General features: G+C 40.7%; 1 long non-coding RNA gene across 1 annotated transcript; it reads right to left on the bottom strand.

The window, feature by feature from the left end:
- Positions 1–258: 258 nt before the first annotated feature.
- Positions 259–4,114, bottom strand: LOC128898626 (uncharacterized). Its single transcript, XR_008462925.1, has 3 exons — positions 3,968–4,114; positions 2,917–2,997; positions 259–1,921 (listed from the first exon to the last, which is right to left on the bottom strand). It is a non-coding gene; the product is annotated as an uncharacterized LOC128898626 (long non-coding RNA).
- Positions 4,115–7,079: the final 2,965 nt, after the last annotated feature.

Genomic DNA, 7,079 nt, shown 5'->3' with positions numbered 1-7,079 from the left:
AAACCTGAGCTGATTGTCTTAAGTTCTGTTTAGAAAGCCAAAAGGTAACAAACTGAAAGATACAGTACTGGTGAGTAACTTCTGTATTCTGCAGCAATTTGAGTCTCCAATGCAGCACAATAGAAACAATGCCATTCAAACTAGAAGAATGCCAAAAAGCAACACTGAGCTTAAGTCTCCAACTGAAGTGCACTTAATTTGCTTCCTACCCAAGTTCCACCACTGTGACTGCCCTCTGCTTTGACATTATCCTATTGGGTGCCAAATTCCAGTTCAGTCAGAGCTAGCAACACAGTACTACAGATTACCCTGAAATGGATGATCAAGGGATAGCATCAAAAGCTAAGGACTATGTGCTACACCCACCACTTGATTCTATCTCAACTTCCATTTTCCCTGTGGGTTTATGTCTAGAGGTGCTCAAGTCAGTCTGCATGGGAGATGACGTACCTTTGATGCTCAGATGACATGGCTGATCCAATCAAGGAAAAAACAACTAAATACTATTTGGCCAAACAGATTTCCTTAAGCAGATCACAGCAAGGTGCCATGCATCTGATGCCAGGAAACAAGGAGGGGAAAGAAAGGGGGAAAAAAAGGTGTAGCCCTGGCAGCCCCAGAGCTACAGCAATTCTGACCGGGATCAATCAGCAAATCCTCTGAACCACCCTTAACTGCTCCTTCAGCAGGTAAAAACACCCCAACAACCAAGACCCTAAAATTAACTGCAATGAGTTTAAAAACCATTTGAGTAGGAAAGACTTCAGGCTTTCCTAAACACCAGTATTTCAAGTATAAATCTAAGTTGTTGCCTTTGTAGACAGGGAGTGAACTGAATTTTATCACTATTATTGTGGTTGGTCTTTGTAGGTCAGAAGGAAAAAAGTAAACAACTTAAAGCTTCTCTTTGTAGCTCAGCACTGCCGTACCACGCTCCCTCACCCTCAAACAAGGTCAGTAAGGGACAATTATTTACTGTGAAAAGTTTTTAAACTGGAATGCTCAAGTCACATGTGTTCCATTCTCCTACACAAATCTAGCATTTAATGGTCTTATTTATCTGAGATGGGTGGGACACTTCTGCAGCCTACTGAATTTTAGTCTTTTTAAGGCACTAATCTTCATCTCCCCTTTAGAAGGATTATCCCTGCACCCCCTCTCCTCCCTCAAAATTAATTGGAAAGGGTAGAGGAGTTCTGTTTGGAATGCAGTATTTGATCAGGCAACCTTTATTCTCCTGTAAAAACAACTATGGGTTGTGTTATTCTGTTAAGGTACTACCTGCTACAATTTTGTCCATCTTTCTAGCAGAGCCATAAACTAACACAAATGGCATTTCACTCCCTGAAGTCAGTCACCAATAATTCACATCTTGGTAAAAGTGAAAGGATACTGTATCAGATGCTGATTAGCCATCAGAATAAGTCATCATGAGATTGTCTGCTCAAGATGGTGTTGCTACTGAATCATCTCTGAACATCTACATTTGGCATACCAAAAAACAAAAAGGTCCCACAGCAGCAGCCACTAAAGGAAAATAAGACAGCCATTAGAACCCATGCAGCATATTGCAAGTAATCCTGTTGAAGAAATTCGTATCACCTCTTGCCAAGTATAAGGTTGCAAAAATATTCTTTGAAAGTCTTCTTTTAGAGATTTAAAGGATATTAGGAACTGCTGTCTTCCATGAGCAACAGAAAATATTTTGGTTCGGTGAACTACAGGTGTCGAGCTACTAGTCCAGGGGAACGTGGCAAGTCCTAAAGCGTGTGGTAGTTTCGGTCTTTGGACTTGCAGAATTTGTACAGGAAGAAGACAACAGCCTGCAGACCCAGGACAAGGACAATTCCACCTATGAAACTTGCAGCATCGAACGTAGACTTGCGTGAAAAAGGTGCAGGGGTCACGGTGGCATTCGTACCTGTCAAACACCACAGCAGCGTGAGTGCACACGGCTCGCCGTTGTTTTACCATTGGCAGACTCTTAGTCCATGCTTAATACATGCTTCCATGTGTTAAAATGACTCAAAACAGCCAAACACCAACAAGAAAACAAACAAGTACATCAAAACTAAAGACATGCCAGCAGCTGTGTTTAGATTATTGCTACTAAAATTGATTAAGTATTGTTTGCACAAGGCTAGAGCTAGTTACAGTCAAACTGCTCTGGACCTCAATACTGAGCAAGTCCCAGCTGGATTTTATTTGTCCTTCAAAAACCCAAAGTTTTCCCAATGTACATAGAAGTATCCTCCTGACACACATTCAAAACACATTTTCTAATCTCTGCTGCTTGCTCCAGTTTTATTTTTTTTTGCTTAAATTCAAATAAAATGATCTTCCACCTACTGTATTTTAACCCCAAACATTACATATAAAGAAATCAGCTGAAGCCACAGCATGTGAATCTGCAAGTAACAGCCAGCTGCTGATGGCTAGCTGTAAAGAGCTTTATTTTGTGAGAGCTGTCCATGAAACAGCACAGTCAGGACTGATGCTGAAATAAAACAACTCAGCTAATTCCCCATTACTGTAGCTCAGTTTATTTAATCTTTTTTAATATATATCCCATTTGCACTGCAAGTGAAAAATACAAACACAGCACCCCCCCAACAGGTGAGCTAACAAGTTCCTCCCAGCCAGGCTGTTAAAGACAGCCAGCTGATTTCATTTCACCAACATGCTTCTCCTGCTTAGTATCTCACCAATTAGCTGTTTCCCAGGGCATTAACTTGCTACATACAAACACCACCTCAGTAAAATTAGATGTGCCATGAAGTTGTAAGTGCCAGCAGCAGGTATATCAATTCCACTTTAACGTTGTCACTTGCTAATTGTTCTTTTGACATAATGCTTTTAAAGCAACACTCATTTCCCAGTATTTCATGCTTTAATTATGCTAGTAGTAACAGTTACCTGGAGTAGTGGGTGTTGTGGTAGCTGAAGGAACGGCAGTTGTAGACAGAGGAGTATGTGTGGTGGCATTGGTGACGTTAGCTGTTCGAGAGAAGACAGGAAGTGCATACCATAAACTTCAAGAGCAACCTCTGCAAGCGCTGCAGTTCTTACTGGAATGATTTGTCTTGTTTTGCCTGAACAAGGCTAAGCTTTGACCTCACACTGCACCCCACAGAATTTAGATGTTCAGCTGCATGGCCTTGAGCCAAGTTACTGCAATAAGGATATATTTTTTTCCCAAACTTGCATATCATTGTTACCCAAATATTTCAAGGTTCTCCACAGCTCAGACAGTGATTCTTTGTTCAGACAAAACCACTTTTCTTTCAAGCACTGATATAAACACTAGTATTGAACAAGAATCAGGACACCTGCTTCCATCAAGGCAGAGGATTTTCCTTAACAGCCCTTAGAAACAATTAGTATTCAGAGTACTAAAAAAGTACTAAATGGAATCTCTAGACAGGATAGCAAAACTTCCTCTCTCTGCCCATCCCCAAAACATTAACTGTGAATGGCATCATTGAAATAAGCAAACACTTGCCTGTAGCTCTTCCCTTATCAAGCCAGAACACTGGGTCTCTGACCACCCCCCATCCCCCCTCCCCAGATCAGTGTTACTAAAAATTAATCAGTATTCCACTATGTGCCTGGGACAAATGCCAACCTTTGCAGGGTTACTCACAGCTAAACACCACCTTACTGTACATCAGGCTGTTCTAAGCCTAATTAGTACTAAGTCATTACCTCCCAGCTTCCTTATGTAGCAGATGCTTTTAAAGATGAGTTTGCCATTTTTCCCCCCCTTAGTTATCTTTGAAAGAAGAATTTTCTCTGTTAGAGATTTATACAATCCACTTCTTCCAAACCTTGGGACCATTTATTCTTCCCTACATCAGATGTTTAGTAGTTATGCTACTAGTGACCTGTAGAAAAGGACCTCTTGTCCTTTATTTTATTCACCAGTTCCTACTTTAGTGCCATTCTGTGTTCAGTGTTACTGTATTACCTATAGTAGTAACGGCTGTGGTAGCAGAAGTGGCTGTGGTAGTATTGGAAGACTCAGTGGTAGTGTTGGAAGGCAGCGTAGTAGCATTGGAAGCCGGTGTAGTAGGGCTGGGAGGAGGAGCACTTGTAAGATCTATGAAAGAATAAAGTTTTATGTTAAATAAATTAATGGCAGTACTGAACTAAAACCCCACAACAGCAGGTGTTTGAGTTTTAGGGAATTCACACAGCAGCAAGTTCTGTTGCACTTTTGGTTTGAAGTGACAAAGCAGCTGAATGTTGAATCCACCAGACTAGCAGCAAAGCTTGCACCAGTGAATGCATGATAACCCTGCTCACAGGCAGCTCAACCAAGCCAGTGTCCACCTGGCAACTCAAGATTCCTCAAAGTGAAGAAGGGAAAGAGTCCCATTGTCCAAGCATGCAAGGGGCATGCTTTACACAATAGGAAGCCAGGTATTTGGTACTCTTCCCAACCTCACTGCCGCCAAGATTGAACCTGACCTATCAAGTTCAACCAGAAATCAGAGTGGTCGGACAGCTGCAGCAATATGGGGAGAAAAATCAAGACATAGTCACTGGAAAGCTAAGCTAAGGCTTTCTGAGAGCCATTGCTCATTGTTGATGCTCTAAAAACCACAACTGTGAAGCCTTTTGCAACTTACTGCATTCACTGAGTCAATCACACACGGACAGCTTATCTAAACTGCTGCTTAATCATACACCGATACATCAGCGAGTCCTGCTGAAACGCCATTATGTCCAGAAGCCTTTAAGGCTCAGGGTCATTTCAAAACTACTACAACATCTTGAAACAATTCAGCATGGCAGGAAATCAGAGCCAACTGTTTCTACAGATAGGCTGGATAGACCAGAATCTACATTCTCTCAGATCCCACTTGCATCAAGTTAGTTTAGCTTAGGGCTACCTTAATGTTTTGGTTTTTTCTCATGTCAACCTCTGAACATAGTGCTGAGCCATGACACCGTAAGAGCTGCCAAGGTATACAAGTAACTCTTGCAGCAGCAGAAGATTCTCTATTAAAGGTGACAATTAAGTGTCCTTGGATGTGTAGAAGCTGAAACTACAACCTGATAAAGTCTCTACAAGTTTACAGAAAGAGAGTGCAGAAATTCTGCTCTTAGATATAGAACAACACACTGTAACATGCTCTTCTTGGAAGCACTGAAAAGTGGTGCTTTAAACATTCCTGATTAAAAGGTGACTGCTGCAATTTTACAACAGAAGTCCAAGTCAAATGGAATTACTTCTGCCTGGCTGCCAGCACCACAACGTACACCTTTGCAGCATGGAAGCTCCATCTCTCTTGGTGTGAGCCAGACTTTTTAGCAGCACTGTTGAACTCATCTAGACAAAAGTATTAAGAATTTTCATCTGCTGTTCTGGATCTTTAAACCAGAAAATACCATTTTGAAGTCCATTTCTTGTCAGCTTTCAGAAAAACTAAAGAGAAAAACCTGAAACTTCAATTTCATACAGAAGTGAAACAGATGCAATCTAAATTGTTCATATCCTGCAAATCTGCTTTGCAGAGCAAGCACAAATGAATGAAAAGACTTAGTAGATGTGCAACTGAGCACGTTCCTAGCACAAGGGATTTACCTTATGCAGTTCTGTGACCCAAACCCTGCACTTCAGGACTGCATGAAGAGCTGTGGTAGTTAATTAAATTTGGAAGGTTCCTAAGTCTACCCTATTTCCTGCATCTCATATGAAGCAATGGACTTAGCAGTTGAAACTCTTTTGTTGAAAATGAAACTTACTGCCTTGAGGATGCTGAAGGGTCCTTAGTATAGGCTATGTATAATAGGAAATACCTATTTTCATCTAAGAAACTAAGGCAGTAGCCAGAGACCTGTGTCTAGTAAAATATGTCAGGCTTCTTGCAACATCAACAGTAAGCAGTTAAATGAATGCACAATGAAATTGTGTATTTTAGCATCACAGGTTTAAGCTGGAAGCAAAGGGCTTATTTACATACTTGTATGTGCTCATGTAAATTGCAAAAGGTGTACTAAGAAAGGTAAACAGACAACCCCTTCACATCAGACAATGGGAAAGCTGAGGATCAATATACTTACTAGAACACTGTTTTACAGCTGTACATTTATTAACCTTTTCTGTTTCATTTACACACTTCTCCTGATGCTCATCTGTCAGAAAAGAGACAAAAATAATTACAGCAGCAGAACTTGAAGAGTTTGAGACATTGTTCTTAAATACTACTAAACTGTTCATAGGACAAACTAATCATCTAGCACTAAATCCACTTCAATGAGCAGGACTTCAGTATTATACTGATAATTAGATAAGCTTTCATTTAGGATTTTCTTTCACTGCAGTTATTCTGCAACTCAAATCAACATTTAGGCAATACTTATACATGGTTATGCATCATTCTGCATTAACAGTGTAACTTGACATTTTTTCTCATAGCCTGTAAAATTAGACAGTGTTTCTACTATTTGTGGCATTTTTCAAGGGAAACATACTGTGTCTCTATGGTAGCATCATAAAAAAAATACCTTACTGTCTTCAACTCTACATGCAAGCACTATATAGTTCCAGCTTTTGAAACAGATCCTGGATCTTGACATTGTTGAAGACATCAGTTTCTTATTCTCTGCCTGCAAACATTTTTCCCTCCTTTGACTCAAGATCTCAACCTCTCCCTCAACGAAGTAACCCAGATCTCTTGGGTGTTTGCAGTATGTGCCTGCTAGTCAGACAATGCATTCAGAATTCAGAAAAAGAGCTTCTTGATGGACACTCTTGCACTGGACAAGTTACATCCAAAGCCCTTTTCATCAGTTCTGAAGCATCTTAGCTTACATAACCTTCCCCATCTTATATAACCCTCCTTGGCCATCTACAATCAAGTGCTACAACAGCCAAGCCATTCTCTCCTCTTACTTTCGTTTCCACCCCACATGAGAATCCACCTGAGAACTATTTATGTAGTCTTTGTATGACCTTGTCAACAGCAACTTCAACTCCTCTAGGACTGAATACACCAGTGGTCACCTAAATGTAATTGCACCCAACTCTCCTGCGCTGGGAAGGGCAAGGCTCTGAATGAGACCAGCTAACA

The sequence above is a fragment of the Dryobates pubescens genome, chromosome 28 (assembly GCF_014839835.1).
Source record: "Dryobates pubescens isolate bDryPub1 chromosome 28, bDryPub1.pri, whole genome shotgun sequence".
Lineage (NCBI taxonomy): Eukaryota > Metazoa > Chordata > Aves > Piciformes > Picidae > Dryobates > Dryobates pubescens.
This window is presented reverse-complemented; position numbering and strand designations above follow the sequence as displayed.